Genomic DNA, 17,130 nt, shown 5'->3' with positions numbered 1-17,130 from the left:
CTCTCCTCGCTTGGCACTCTGCAATAAAACCAACTGTAAAACTGGTCTCAGTGCTTGGCTTGCTGCACATTAGGCAATGGATTCTTATCTGGCAACACTGATAGGTATGAAGAAAACTTTGCCAGAACTAGGACGAATCCACTTCTTCCCTCAAAGCCTGACATGATGATGGAAATAGTCAATGGTGTTTTCTGATCCATGAACAGAACTTTACCCATTCTCAGACTCAATCTTCAGACGGTGAAAGAAGCTAAGGTCAAGATCAAAGATTATTAGTAGCTGCCTGCAGCCAACCCAAGTGCAACACTGTTTGAAGATAAACTCACAATAGAATAAATCCAACAATGAACTAACCAAAATCATCCTTAAGATGTTTGACTTTAAGGAAAATAGCTTGACCCATTCCAACTTGGGCAAAGGCTTCTTGATACCTATCAGGGGTGCTAGAGCTTTTGCCTGACTAGCATGAGCTCCATCTGTGTTTTTGACCTTGACCTTTTCCCTGACATCGGAGATTCGAAGTGATGACATGGAGCAATAAATTTAGTTTTTCCTAGTACCATTCACAGATTATTTATAATCTTGGGAAATATTGCCTTATTACGTTTTTCAGGAGTTAAATCCTATATCACCTATACATCCTTATGTAAAGCCTCTCTGCTATTAGGAATCCTATTGTTTCTAATAATAACATAACCAGCCGAAAATCTTTAAGTTTTCTTTTCTGGAACCTACACAGATTTCCACTTAAAGACACATTTATTTATTCCCTGTGCAGATTTAATTTTGCTACAATATCTCAATGCCACATTAACATAAATGTTAGCGCTTAGAAGGAAAGGTATTTGACAAAGAACATCAAAATAAAAGAAAAATGCTCCTGGGAGAACAGATAGCTTTTCTCTCCCAAAATTAACCAGAAAATAGTAACAAAGAAAGTAACCGGACGTTAATAAGTGATTACACCCAGAGGTAGCACTTACACATAAAAAAAACTTTGCCACGTATTGTAATTCAAAACATTTCAGGAAAATATATGGGTGAGCTCTGCCTTAAAGGACCCTACATAAGTGACCACATGTCTATTTTACTTTCTAAGCCTAATTAATTAAGAACTCAGTAGCAATCTGCAAGGTAAAGTGTTTTGCACAAACACCTTATACAACCTTCATAAGAACTTTGTGGAGTAAGTATCATTGTCTTGATTTTAAAGATGGTGAAACAAAGCTCAGAAACATTAAGTGATTCACTTAAGGTCACACATCCAGTAGAGGCAAATCTGAGACTTCTTTGGGGTCTGAGATCGAAACCGAATTCCCTTCCCACTGCACTAGGACCAACTTCCATACATGAGGACGTGATTCCTTTGTGTCCAGAAAGATGGCAAACAGACTACTGCATAAGTTGTCAGTGAACAATTTTAAATATGGGCACAAGAAAGGGAAGAAAAGGAGTGGAAGAGGGAGCAAAATAGCAGAAGGGATTTTTTTTTTTTAAGTTTGAGAACACTAATGGTTTCTAAGCAGCTGAACTCAAGACAATAAGGAATTTTCTTAAAAACTTTCTTCGTGATAGTTCTAGATACCTCAGTAGTCTTTGTCTTTCTGACTGACTCAAATTTCAGATCTTTTCATTTCTGACCTGGTGTACCAATCATGAAGTAACTGGTATCGATTCTTAGGTGGAAAGGTAGTTATGTCACATGAAATTTAGATCATCATACACTTGTAAACCTGTAATTAACTTACCTGAAATTAAGGAATTCTTCCCACTCTCTGATGGGTACACAAAGAAGTTAAATTAAGCTCTCTGAAGTCTTCTCTGATAAGCTGTCAAGTAGCAAAACTTGACTGAGAATCATTTCTGATATAATTGCCCCTAAGTCCTTCCATTTCTTTAAACATTTCCATATTTTAAAAAAGCGGGGGGGGGGTGGTTTCTGGTTATTTTTAATGATAGAAAGCATTACTGAATAATAATAATTTCTTGGATATGGTGCCAAATAGAAAATAATAACATTGGAGAAGAGATACAAATGCTGAAAGATCCAACCCAAGCTACACTCCAAAACTGTATTTTCTTTACTGCATCATCACATCTTCAAAAGCAGTTATGCCAATATGGCATCATTTCTCGGATTTCTCTGCAAATTATGGTCACTTATCAGTCATTTCACTTCCACAGTAACTTCCCATTAAAAATCCCCAAAGACAGGAACCTGGGTAGTCCAGTCAGTTAAGTGTCCGACTCTTGATCTCAGCTCAGGTCTCAATCTCAGGGTCATGAGTTCAAGCCCTACATTGGGCCCATGCCCAGCATGGAGCTTAACTTAAAAAAAAAAAATCCCCAAAGAGTCACAGAATCCAAGAATTCTAGAGTCAGAAGGGACTTCTGAGATTGTATCTGCTTCCATGTGTATAAAGATAGCAGTGAAATCTATTTGTTACTACCTATATAAAGTTGAGATCTGAATTTTCTTCTTTTAAGCAAAGTATGATTCAGAGATGGCAAATCAGTGTGAAGCTAGACTCCCCCTGACAACCCTCACACCCAAATTCAGCCTGGCAGAAGGAAGGAAATGGGGTAAAGGGAAGAGAAGGGAGCAAATCCGTAATCTTACACATAGTTACCACAAGGTACTGAATGGAAGCAGGGGTGGTTGTATGTGTGCCACATAGAGAAATGGCTTACATAAGATGACTTTTAAGAGACATCAGGCCTTAAGTAATGTTTTAAGTTTCCTTATGGCTCTGCTCCCTCTTCCTATGCGACATTATTTCCAAACAAACCATGCAATGAACAAAAGCAGCCTGCTGACGCACGTTAAATATGTGGTAAAAAAAAATAATAATAATAAAAAATAAAACATGAGAAGGAAGTAGTTTGCATAGTACAAATGAACCCTCATATTTCAGAATGAAAACAAAGAACACAACTTTCAATACCTCATCCAAATCCTCCCATCCTAGCTTCTCAAATAAAAGTATAGAGTCCTCATGTACATTCCCCTCTTCTCAAAGGTTATGTTGGAATACCTCAGTTTGAATAGGCTGCTTCCACCAAGAAATGCTCACAGAATACATCTGCTGAGTACTCATTATCCACAACAGATTAAAACGAGAATGTTCACAAAGCTCACCATTTTGAAGGAGTCGGCGACCAGACGATCTGTTACTCCTGAAGCCAGATGTCTCCGTATTGTCTTCAGCTGGATTCTTCCCTCTGCTGCTGTTAGGAAGAAGAAAAGTCTCTCTGCTCCTTCTCAGCACCACCTTAGCCTTCTCTCTTCTCTGGTTCTCTCCACCACCACCATCTTGTTTCTCCATCTTCACTCTTTGTCTTCATTTCAGCCTCTTCCACTCCCCAAAGCAGCCATCACACTTTTTGCTCTGCCAGCGTGATAAGACACAAAACTCCTCTGATACACAATATGTCAATAGAGTTCATATTAATTGCCTGGTAACAAAGCAAAACCACATATAAACAATGCAGTCATGGTCCATTTTAGAGAAGTTAGGTCATTCACCCAAGTCCAGCAGGATGTGAGCTATCTCCAAATGTCTGGAGCTACTTCAGTCCTAAATGTTAAAGAAACAAATATGCAGGGCTGGCCTTGCATAAAAACAGGGGATCCCTTCGGTATAATTTGGGACCCAAAAGAGGATGCTGGAGATTAGGAGAGGATAGCAGGGTTGTGAATGGGGGAAGAATAAATGATTCACAGAGATTCACAGAGCTCCCAGAAACTTTAGAGACCATTTGGTTGAACTGCTTAATTTTTACAAATGAGAATACAGAGTGCCATAGACTTTAAAGGATTATTCAAGATCATCTTGCTAGTTAGAAGATGCCAAGAGTTAATTCTCCAATGATGCAATTTTTTGGTTTATTTTTTAATTGTATTGCTTTTTAAAAAGGGAGGGGGGCCTTGCACACCACCCATCTACATTATACCAAATAACTGGATTCCTTTCTCCTTCAACTTAATAACTAGACTTCATTTTTCTTCCACTCCATATCTGACCCATTGTCTCTTACATCTGGAATATATGTGACTTGCTCATCCTCTCATTTTACCTTCTTGGTTTAGTGATTTGGGAAGTGACTCTGGTCCCTCACCCAGGTCTGACTTTGTCTCTAGTACTTACTCAGTCTCTGCTTAATCCTTCAGCTCAACACATGATGCCCCAAATAGCTCCCATTCTCTGTCGTCAACTCCTTGTTTCCATTCACTCCTTAGGGCACTCAGAGATTAGTTAGCTGTAGGCTTGCTTCCCTGCCCCCATCTGAGCTCGCAGAAACCCCGCAGGTTGGATGCTATACTGCAGGGATTCAGGGGTAACAATCAGCCTGGATTCCTTGAAATTTCACTGGGTACAACTCCTGTAGGACAGATCCCTTAGAGGTAACAAGGACCTCCACCTAGCAGCCTTAGTGTAAGTTCAAACACCAACAACTCTGACCCAAGAACAAATGCAATGGAGTCCCACAGAAACCCGACTTGTCACATTCTGAACAACCAATATTTTCTCAAGAAATGCAACCTATCTCAGGCTGTGACTGACTCTAGAGGAACCCAGGTGCCTCCACACCACAGTTATCTCTCCAGAGGCAACTGCGGCTGGTTGGTCTTCACCAAACTCACATTTCTGGTATCCCCTCTCATCTCCATGATTTAATCTCTTCTCTACTTTCATCATTATCACTGTTCTAGGCTGCTTCTCCTGTGCATCTCTCCCAACAACATTTCCCACACTTTCAGTCACCCCCTGGGCACATCTACAATGTGTCACTCAGAATTGCTCCAGATTCAAAAGACTGAATTCAGCCACCCCACTCTCTGAATGCCTTTTACTCTCCCATTTCTTTCACTCAGTTACCCTCCCTATACTTGTTTTTTATCTATAACCACATACATCAATCCGGTGACCCCCTCCACCTTCTCCCAGTTAGCCCTTTCGGTTCCACTTCCTTCCCTAGCTGGCTCCAAATACTTAAAAATGCAGCTCACCATCCTAGGGAATCTCATCCATTCCTAATGGGTTCGACAATATCAGATCTTGTCTCCGGCTCAGATCTCTCCTTTAAGGTCACCGATACATTAAACTAAAGGACCTTTCATCAGTGAAGATTTCACAGATACAAAAAACTTGACATCCCCATAACTGAGCCAATTATCTCCCCAGTAGATTTGTTCTCCTAAAATAGACGAAGTTTTGGGCATCTATTAGAAAGAAACTGCTTTCATCTATACTATGACAGCTGCCTGCCTGTTTAATAACCTAAACAGAAAACTCAAGTCATAAAGTATGTATCATGGCTTCCCCTATTGCTGCTACCTTGAGAAAGCAGAGCTCTGAGATCCCCTAGACAGTTATCAGCAATAACTGCTTAGTAGGGCTGCTTTCAGACAATAGCGATAGAATTACCCCAAAATGGCTGCAACTCTTAAAGCTATCCACTGTCATCTACATACGGCCTGGTTGACTACATTTTGGGTCTTTGCACTACGAATCCTGATCGACTTGCTCTGTTATATGACCTGATCAATTTCCCTCATCTCTTCAGTCTGGCATTTCAGATACAGCTTGCCTATAATCTTTGCTCATGAAATAGTTTCTGCTCAGTCATCTAGGGAAAGCCACACATTTCTTATGAGTTACTTCCTTACTGTCTGATGACCCAATTAAGAAACCAATGTTCGCAAGTTTATTATCACCTAATCTTTACTTATTCATTGCTTGAGTCCTTCACTATAAGCTTCATAAAGACAGTGACATTCTTGTTTACCATGTTGTATCTTCAGTGTCCAGAACAGTGGCTGGTGCATAGTAAGTGCCCGACAAATGAATATTTGTTAAATACATGAAAAAGAAAAATGGTGACTCTCTGCTTTTTCATTGGCAACTGATGGTTGGAGGAGAAATGAATAAAAAAGCTATTACTTTAGACTTTTAAGAGCTTAAAATTAAGAAAGATGAGAGAAAAAAATATTAGGGAGGAAAAAAGTCTAAATATAAATATGTATGTTAAGGGGCGCCTGGGTGTCTCAGTCAGTTAAATGGCCAACTCTTGGTTTTGGCTCAAGTCATGGTCTTGGAGTCCTAGGATTGAGTTCCATATCAGACTCTGTGCTTAGCAGGGAGTCTGCTTCAGGATCCTCTCTCTCCTGCTGCTCTTCCACCTGCGCTCTCTCTCTCTCTCTTAAATAAATAAACCTTTAAAAAATTAACATATGTATACTAAGCAAATAAGAATATTGAATACATAGATATAATTAAGAGATTTGGTGATGAAAAAAATTAAGTAAGGTAGGGAACATTAAATAGTTAATAAGAGAAAAGATTCATGAAAGAAGATGTGGAGGTCAAGAACTAGAACAGCACCTACATAATTAAGAAATATAAAACTTGGCATCCCTGATAATGAAGCTTTCCTTGGTTGGGAGTCGAATCTATTATAATGGCAATGATAAGAGCCATCATTTGTTGAACTTCAGTTATGTGCCTTGCACTCTAATAAATGCTTGAAACACAGAACTACAAAGACAACACACTTTGGGACAACAAGGCAAAGAAAACAGAGATGAAATCAATTGAGCTGGGCATGGGTGATGAGAACTGGATGGAAGGAAATCACACCTGGAGAATTTTCAATGTAAGACACTGAAAATGGAAAAAAGTCAGTTGTGTAAGCTGTAATAATCCAATTCATTGAATTTGTGATTGTGGGGAAACTGTGGTGCTACTTGTGACTCACTAACCATTCTACAGTGTTTGTGGCCCCCCACTTTGTGAAAGGTAATGGGGAGACAGGAACACATAAGATGAGTCTCAGTCCTAGAGGCAGAGACCTGAAAGAGGCCAAATGATTAAAGTCACAGGACAATGACGCCTACATAGGAGTCCAAAGGAGAAGTGACTCCCCGACCACAGGAGTAATAACGATAACATTTGGAAAGGACTTTAACAGGAGCAAGATCAGACATGAGCTTTTTCAGGGAGGAGGATTTGGAAGCCAGCATCTTCTGTTTCAGCACCAAAGACAACTGGGCACGTGTTCTTGTCTGAGGAACTGAGGTTATCATGGGCTTTCTCAATCTCTTTATCCTACATCTCACCTATAACTACATCCTCTCCTTTCCTTTCCTCCAGTCTCTGGAAAAGGGGAGAACTTTCTTCTATTTCTCCGTTTCTCCCATCTCCTTGTAGATCTTATTCTGTTCATTATTCAAATCCTCCCGCTACTATTCCTCAATCTCTTTATTGTTTATAAACTTCACCATATCCTTCCCTTTCAAAACATATGTGTTGGACCTTAAAACACTATCATCCATCCAAGATATTGCCTTCTGTTTTTTTCCTCCTTTTGGGGGTCAAATTTATAGAAGGAGCAGATCACACCTACTGCTTTAATTCCATCCCTTCAGGCCCTACGATGCTACAGAAACAACTCCAGCAAGATCCGTGAAACCCCTTACTTGCCAAATGCAAACGAATATTTCAGCGCTTATCTAAATGATTATGCCATTGCCCTGTTTCCCAAAGAGTGTTTCTTAGTGCTATTATTAATTGTAGCCATGTAAGAAGAAAGGAGAGTGATTCATGGTCAAATAAGCTTTGGAAACTTTACTTTGGAAATTAAAACTTTTAGGTTTCTTTACAGCAAGACTTCTCAGAGACAGTAACAGGCTATTGTGTGTGGGGTGTGTGTGTGTGAAGAATGTAGATTTCAGCATTTCTCACACTTAATTGACCACAAAATAGTCTTCCAAATAACATTTCATGGGAGGATTATTCCTTGAAACAGTCTTTGAGAACTACTCCTTCTTAACCTTTGACACAGACAACCATTCCTTTTGATATTTTTCCTCCTTTGATTCTGATATTTCACTTTTTGCTCTCCTCCTATATCCGTCTACTTCTCAATCAAACATTGCTTTCTCAACCAATCTTTAAAATTAGTATTTTGATTGCCTCTATATTAGATCTCTTCCTCTGAGTGTTTTTTGAATAATCTCATTTGTCATCTTGATTTTACTACTAGCTATGAACTACTGATTCCTAAATCTTTAGGAATCTTTAGATTAGATCTTTAATCAAGATCTCTCACCGCATTTCAGACAATATATCTAAAGGTCTTCTTAACTTTCCCACTTAAATATATTCCAAATATCTCTAACTCCATATGTTCAGAACTTTTTCCTAAAACTCTGATCCTTTTCTTGTATTTCCTATCATTTTGAGGAATACAACTATCCATTCCTATCCATTCAATTTTCTAAGCTAGAAAATCACCCAAGACTTTCCCCTGCCTACCCTTCACATATTATTAGTTGCAAATCCTACAGTTCTCCAAACTATGTAAATACTATATGTATCTAAATCCTGTAGATATCTGAACTAATCAGGTTTCTTCATTTACTGAGCAAGTATTTACTGAGCACTAACTATACACCAGGTACCAGTCTAAGTGCTTTATACATAGCATCAAGCAAAATAGAAAAGATCCCTTCTACCATGAGAGTTACATTTTAGTAGGGAGAACACAGACCACATACATGTGTTATTAGCTAAATGTGCCCTCCCCAAATTCACATGTTGAAGTCTTAATATCCAATTTCTCAGAATGTGACTGTATTTGGAGACAGAGTCTCTAAGGAGGTAATTCAGTTAAAATGAGGTCAATAGTATGGGCTCTAATCTAATATGACTGATATTCTTACAAGAAAAGAGATTAGGACAGACAGTGTGAAGACACATGGAGAAGATGGCTATCTACAAGCCCAGGAGAGAAGCCTCAGAAGAAACCAACCCTGCTGACACCTTGACCTTGGACTTCTAACCTCCAGAATCGTAAGGAAACAAATTTCTATTGTTTAAGCCACTCAAGCTCTGACACTTTGTTTTGGCGGCCCCAGCAGTCCAATACAAAATATGAACAGGTCTTAAAAAGAAAATTTTAGGGATGCGTGGGTGGGTCAGTCATTTAAGAGTCTGCCTTTGGCTTAGGTCATGATTTCAGGGTCCTGGGATTGAATCCTGCATTGGGCTCCTTGCTTAGTGGGGACCCTGCTTTTCCTTCTGTCTGCTGCCTGCCCCCGCACCCTGCTGCTGTTCTCTCTCTCTCTCTCTCTGACAAATAAATAAACAGAATCTTACAGAAAAAAAAAGAAAAAGAAAAAGAAAAGAAAATTTTAGATGGTGAAAAGTGCTAAGAAGGAAATAAAAGAGAAATGTGATACAAGGATTCATGCTTAGAGATAGGGACCAGACTAGCCTATTCTAGGGGAAAAAAGGGGAAAAGATGGATAGAAAGAAAAGGTGACAGGAAATGAGGTCAGAGAAATGGGCAGGGCAAGATCTAGAAAGAAAGCTCCAGCCCTGACCGAGCTGTCACTCTCGCACAAAAGTAAGAAGAGGAAGGAACACACTGTCTTTACCTTCCCATGTTGTGGTCAGGGCAGGAGAGAAAGCACTGAGTCTGCTCCCTGCTTTAAAGCAAACCCTAACTTGTAAGACAAGGAACTCATCAGAAGGCTCAGATTAAAAAAAAAAAAAAAAAGAAGGCTCAGATTCTTACCCAGAAGGTTAGCTACTACTGCCCCTTTGGAGAAAACATGTAAAAGGTAGAAAGAAACACAGAAACCACACCTCAGGTACTTCCCAGAATCTATGGAAGGTTTGGAGGGACTTCCTTTCCATATGGGCCATAGAAGAGTATGGAGTGGGGAAAAAAAGAGTCTTCCTCTAGAATCCACCTAAATTTTCTGCTATTAATTTCTGAAATCATCACACTTTCAGGAATTCTACTAGCAAATAAAATGTAAACACATTCACTCAACTCCTCCGCAAAGCTGAGGTGGCATGATAAGCTGGGGCTGACAGGTGGAAAGTTGTAAGCCATCCTGCAGAACCATTTCTTTGAGCTAGGAGATACAGGCTATTTTAAAAGGCTCTGGAGCACGTAGTTCCTCACAGGCCCTCAGAATTTGCCTAAAACTTACATAGACTTGGGCCCGTTTTACATCAGCAGCCATAGCCAGAACACCAGCAACAGTAGAAAGAGCAACAAACATCCAGGGACTATCTCCTGAGCATGAGTTTGGGGCCTGCAGGAATAGAGTGTAAAGTTCCATCCCGAACTTTATAGAGCTTGCCTTGCTTATAGACTGTTGTCTTCTAGATAGTAGATTTTTATACCACCAAACCTACTGGCCTTTATAAGATGAAAAGCTTTAGGGAAAGTATTCCAAATAATTATCTGGTCCACAGATAAAACTAAAACCTGCATAGTAGGCAGAATTCTAGAGAATTCTGAAGAACCCCCACAAGGTTCTCATCCCCTGGCTATTCAGCACTCATCTAGGTATTGTGGTGAAGAGATTTTGCAAATGAAACTAAGGTTAATCTCATCAACTGACCTTAACTAGGAAGATTTTCCTAGATTATCTGGAGAGACCCAATGTAATCAGAGAAGCCCTTAAAAGCAGGAGTGAAGGGAGAAGAGTCAGAAAGATGTGGAAGAAGAGGTAAGCAGAGGGAGATGAAGAAGGAGAAGGTCAGAGATATTTGACGCATGAGAAAAATTCTGAAGTTGGAAGAATTCTGAAGACCAAGAGTCAGGGAATGCAGGCGACTTCTGGAAATGAGAACCACCTCGGACCAACTTAACTGCCAACAAGGAAGCAGAGACCTCAGTCCGACAGCTGTATGCAACTAAATCTGGCCAAAATTCTGCATGAGCCAGGAGGTAGGCTTAGACTCAGAGCCTCCACATGCTTGCTGATGCCTTGGTTTCAACCCTGTGAGACTCTCAGCGGCGCTGGATGCCGTGATGGGACCTCTGAGCTACCGAAGGGGATGAGGCAAAGGAAGAAAAAGAACTGGACTCCCCGCATGATCCCCTGGGATCATGACCTGAGCCAAAGGCAGGCACTTAACCAACTGAGCCACCCAGCCGCCCCAAACGAGTGTTGTTTTAACTTGCTGAATTTGTAGTGATTTGTTATGGCAACAACAGAAAACTAATACAACCTAAGAAAGTTAATACATTATAAGGCTAACAGAGAAGCTGACTAGAGAAGGAGCAGAGGGTAGCTGCTTTGCACAATTTTTTGCACAATTTTTTTTTAAAGCACTGAATTTCAGATTAGGGAACACCCTTGTCTTTCCTTTAACAAGTTTGGCTCCTTCTGAACTCAATGCTAAGGAGGAATACAGTTTCAACGGAGAATTTAAATTAAACAAGGTCCTAAATCATTCTACCTTCTGAAAATAACAGGATGCTTATCAAGAGAGAAATTAAGAAAAATGTCTGAGGATTTTGATAGATGGCATTATTGTACTTCTGAATATTCCAGTTTCCCTTTCTGTGGTGTCCTTTCCTGGACTGTATATCACTCTCCACAACATCACGCTTAGCCATGTGGTTTGCTTCGGTCCATTAAATGCAAGCAGAAGCCTAGGACCCAGCATGCGGTTTGCTGGGCTCTATTTCCTCTTCCGTGAATCTGGCAATGCTCCAGATAGAGTTTACACCACCACACTGGCTCCCACAGTGAAGACAATGTGAAGCAGAGCCTCGGCTGACCAATGATGGAAATGTAACTTGAGCAAGAAATAAACCTTTATTGATATAAGCCACTTGGATTTGGGGGTCACTTATGATCACAGCACAACTCAGCCAAGTTGACCGATACAGGTATGGGGCTAGAAATGCCAACCTCTTTAATATCTAGACGTCAGTAAATGAGTCCACATGATGCCAACACTTCTGTTTGGGGTAGATACATTCGAAAGGTGCCTCTGGTGCAAAGATAAGTTGAATGACGTTGTCCAGGGAGGGCAAACTGCCCTGACTAATAAATGTTATTAATTAAAGAAGGATAGTCTTTTCCAAAATAACAGGTAGACACCCCCCCCCCCCAATTCAAATCTCAAGAACTCACAAAATAAAAACCTATTTCTCATCTTGCAGCACAGGTTAGTTATTCTCCTGGACGGCTCTCCTCTAAGTGGTAGCTCAGGGTTTGGGCTAGCCCCAACTTGCAGCTCTACTGTCTTGGAATCCTTTACTTCCAGTCACACAGATACAGGGAAAGAACACATGGAAGATGCCACAAGAAAGATTTCATGGCAAGTTCTAGGAAAGGGATGGCATGTGGGCCCATATTCTTTGTTCAGATCTCATCACAGGTCCCACCCAGATGTAAGGAAGGCTGGAAGATGAAGTCTCCCTGTGTGACCAGGAAGAAAGTAGAATGATGTTATGAATGGTTGCAATTTTTTTCTGTCACAACACAGCAGTATTTTTTATAGGAGAAGGGTATAAAAGACACTGAATTTTGAGTGGCTTTGAAAGACTATGCTGACATTTGGGTGGTAATGGCCACCAGGAAAGGCGGGGAATGTTGACTCTGGTCTTTGAAGTAGGTAGCAGTTATTGGAACCCAACTAAACCTCGCAGTGTGGGTCAGCTTGTTGCCTGGTGTGTTTGTGTCTGTGAACCAAAAGAGCTTTCCGCCAGACCGAGTATAGATGGAAAAATCACTGCAGAAAACAGAGGAATCTGGACCACCAAGACCATCACTGCTGCAGTGGGCAAGCACTGCTGAAGAGATGTACAGGGTGGGTTTTCAGCAGAAATCCTGGTGGTGGTGGGCAAGGGACCAGCCAGACCTCAGCCCTCTTTGTAACCAGCACTGGAAATGGGTTGAGAGCTTTGTACCAAGTAAACCCTAACGTTACTAGCCAACTTAAGTAGAAGAGCCTCAATAGAGAGATCATGGTCTTCTTTCTGATAAAATATGTCACGGTTCAAGAAAAAATTAAAAAGCAAAAAGTTGTCTCATGGTTAATGTTTGTTGAACAATTCATTCTGTTTAACTAAAGAGAAAGACAGTATGAAGATAACGGAGGACAGGAAAGAGAGCTTCAGAATGGAAGACATCTAACATGAGAAAGCAATGTATCTATACTATTTTTCTTTCATTTTTAACAAATAATCACTGTCCCTCTGGCAGTGAAAGACAGATCAGCTGGACAGACCAACACCCACGGAGAGATGGACAGCTTTGTGTGAGGTGATTCCACTTAGGAAATTCAGGGACTAGGAAACAGAGCAGCATTTCTGGTCTGTGTTTTGAGTCACAGGCAGATGTGAAAGGATACCCTTCCAGTACGTAATTAAATTACTGTGCAACTGTGGGGGTGTTTGATCAACTTCTTATATAAACAGGATCTACATGTGAGGACATTTTCAATGGTTGAAAAGCTTTCAAACTTTCTAGTGGAGCTTCACTAGAGAGAGAGTAGCAGGTGGGCAGCTGGCCAACCAACCACTCAAAGAGGACCAGAATTCACATTCTGGAGCCCACTGGGCACTTCGCAACCTCCCCCATTTGCTCAACCCACTCAGACACAAAGTTAAGAGAGGTCTCTCTCACCTGTGGGTTACCCCTACGCAAAACCCAACTGCACATCTGATCTAATCTGAAGAACCCTTTCATATAGAGAACACACTTGTTCAAACCAACCTCGCTCATGGGAAAATGGCATCTCTGCTCAGAAAGCATGATTTTCCCTTGGGAACTATTAAATTATTTGCTCTCACAAAAAGGGTAGAATCATGGATTTGTTTTTAAAAGCTGACTACTGTCTCTCTGTTCATCAGATCAACCGTTTGACCCAAAGGGTATGTGATTATTGTGATCATCTAGTTGTAACCCAGACCCCATTATGCCCATGCTGGGTAGCAGCTACAATGTCTTTCTCTGACCTCCTCAGGCCCTGAACTTTGTTGACATGGGCTCCAATTTCCCATATCTTAACCTTCTTCTGGTACCCCAGTGTCTCCTGTTCTACTGAATGAGGGCTGGCCTCTCTCACTGTGGGCTCTATCCTTACACTTGTGAGTCTGCTCAACATGTGTGTAACCACTTGGCAGTGGCCCTTTCTCCCACCAGAGCTAACAGACCATCTGCAAGCTTTGCCATTGACTCCTACCTCCTTGCCCTTGCCATTGCAGATTTTCTGCCTCAGCTCTGAGTCAATCTCCAAAGCAGGCCTGGCATTTTAGTTCACAGTATTCTTTACCACAGAACCAGGGAAATGTTCTCAAACACTAGGCCAGAATGCATCAGAGTAACACCTTCCTTAGATTAACCTCAGGCAAAGAGAGTGATCCTCCTGGACACCACAGGAAAATAGTCTTCCTTTACCTTGCACCCAGCATAGTGCTAAGCCCTAGGGACGAATAGATCAGTAAGGTACTATCTCTGTCCTAAAGGGGCTCTCTGCTTCTAAGTTACTCTTGCCTAAATTTGATAGGCACACAAGCCAGTGATCAGGCAACTTCTTGACCAAGTGCTGTCTTACAGATACTTTAAATTGCAGCACTGTAAGAACAGTTCTTGGTAAACCATAATTACTGGAAAGAACCAAGGAATTCCCCAGTTGGTATTAGGGGTAGCACCTAATTCTGGATTCTTCTGATTGAGCTTGAAGGAAAGGGAAAAACAGATTGTTCATCTGGTTATTTGGTTTTCCCTTCTGACAAGTTGCCAGATCATTGCTTTTGAGAAGAATTTGTGATCCCAAGGCAATTATGTTTTCTGTGTAGCCCCCTAAAGGGTGACATCTAACTGCCAACAAAACAAGAATCTTCTGGAAGTCTTTCAGGAAAAAAAATAGCTGAAGTCATCACATTGTATCAGCATGCAAGAACTTAACCTAGAACAAAAAACTATAAAGGGTGAAAGCAATGAAGATGTATTAATAGTACAGTAACTTTTAAAATAGTTAGTCCTGACAATACCCCTAGGTACTTTATTACAAAAAACACCTAGGTTCTTCAGAAATTTCCCAAGGTCAACTAGAGAACCAAGAAGAGAACCTCACTTTTATAATTTATGCATATCATAAGCCTGGGGAATACTAAAGGGTGAACTTGACCTAAACCCTTTCATGTGTCTTCCTTCCCCTCTTCTTAAGATGTGGAATATGGAATTATGGAAATAGGCGTGTTTGGACAGACGTGGCTCAACAACCACACTGCGCCTGTTGAGTAACCCCACAGGTTTCTGTTGTTGTTTTGTTATTTTCTTTTCCCTGAACGCATCTGAATATGCCAGTGTTTTCCTAAACCGAACGGGAAGCAAGAGAAATTCTAGATACAGCTGGGAGGAGGAATGGCGGTATTGATCAAGGTGGGCAAAACAAATAGGCTTCTCATGAAATATCCCTGGACTACTGAGCTCTGGAATTCAGCTGCAGGTCACCCTCTTGTCCTGTTCAGAGTCTATACATTGCTACTAAGTGATTCTCCCTAGACAATACGGGGTCTCTGTTATGCTATGTCTCAGCTTCCCCAATTACAGTTTCTGTACCCCTCACCACAGGTTTCTTCCATTCAATACAGAGCAGTCTACCTTCCACTATAAGATAAAGGTCAGAGTCAAAACCAAAGAGTTTCACAAAAACAATAACCGCCTTGTTCCCCACAACCCCTCTCTACCCCATAACCTCCCCAAAGGGAAAAAAATGCAAGAAGGGATCTTGGTTTGAATGGAAATTGATTAAACTTTTTTTTTCCAGTTTCAACACTTTTTTTTTAAACTCTTGGTTTCTAGTGACCTTTCAAATACAGAAAAATTAAATGCTGAAGTTTTTATAATTGAAAAAAATCTAAATTCAAAAGGCATCCAACAGTTTTGCTAACTCTGATTTTGGACGCATGCAAGACCCTGACATTTGAGAGGCTCCCTACCACCTACCAGCCTCACTGTATCTTGCCAGGTATGCTGATGCCTTTGAAATAATAAAAGAATTATGACTCACAGCTCCAAAATTTCTCATAAGAATTGTATTCTGTCTCTGGAAATTTAGGAAGGAATGTTCCAGAAATGTGTTGAGCTTTACAGATGGATAGATAGATAGATGACAGATTAGATTAGATGGCAGATGACAGATAGGTGATACACTGGATTAAACAGACAGATACAGATGCAGATCTAGCTTTCTCATACATCTCCAGCATATCTCAGATGTAGACACAGCTATCTACCGCTGAACATATTTCATATATGGCACACGCGTGTGTGCATGCACACACACATACACACACACACACACACACACACACACACACACACACACATTCAGATTCTGCCATCTGAATATCCCTAGGCATTCCAGACTTTTAGAGTAAGGGTTTTTTAACTACTCTAATAAAATGGCACAAGTACCCAAGTTCTGCACAGAGGAAATGCCTCACCTACAGGACTGGGAAAGGGGATGATGTCTACTCCTCTTCAGTAGCCTATCCAGCAGACTCATTTGCCATGACTACCTGACTCTCAGTTCTGGGGCCCGCTCTCCTCTTTTAGCACTGCCTTGCCTACATGAATACCAATCTTTTTCTTTGCGTTCCCTAAAGCACCACTAACTTGAATGTGTGAGGGTACCAGGAGTTTAATGAAAATTTAGGGGCACTTGGCTGCCTCAGTCAGTGGAGCATGTGACTCTTGATCTCAGAGTTATGACTTCAAGTCCCACATCGGGCACAGAGCCCACTTAAAACTAAAATAATGATAATAATAATGAGAATTTAGGAAGAGGTACAGAAGAGCTAAGAAACATACAGAAATATTGGTCTTTGCTGACCTAAAGTTTCTTCACCACCTCCGCCGCAAATAACATTCCCCTGCCAAGGATTTCCTCAGGCACCCTCTCAGATATCTCCTCCATGGATGTCCTCCCATCTTGCATATTCTGAACCTCTCTCCCAGGCTACCCAGGTATGTGCAGTCCTCTCGCTCTGTTATGCAGGATAATTCACCTATTATTTTGTCTTCCCCTCTCTCCCCAAGACACTTACCAAAAAGATCCACCAAGGTGATTTGTCTAAGCAAAACTCTGTTTCCTTAAAAAGGATTTATGCTATAGCCAGAAAAAGTGCAAATAGCTATAGTCAGTTTTTGTTGAAAATGGCATTCCTTTATGATCTCCCTGATAAGAGGAAGTGGAGATGCAACGTGGGGAGCTTGGGGGGTAGGAAAAGAATAAATGAAACAAGATGGGATCGGGAGGGAGACAAACCATAAGAGACTCTTAATCTCATAAAACAAAC

The sequence above is a fragment of the Enhydra lutris genome, unplaced genomic scaffold (genome assembly GCF_002288905.1).
Source record: "Enhydra lutris kenyoni isolate GAN:26980312 unplaced genomic scaffold, ASM228890v2 scaffoldscaffold24, whole genome shotgun sequence".
NCBI lineage: Eukaryota > Metazoa > Chordata > Mammalia > Carnivora > Mustelidae > Enhydra > Enhydra lutris.
The sequence above is the reverse complement of the archived record's forward strand: the minus strand, read 5'-3'. Positions refer to the sequence as shown.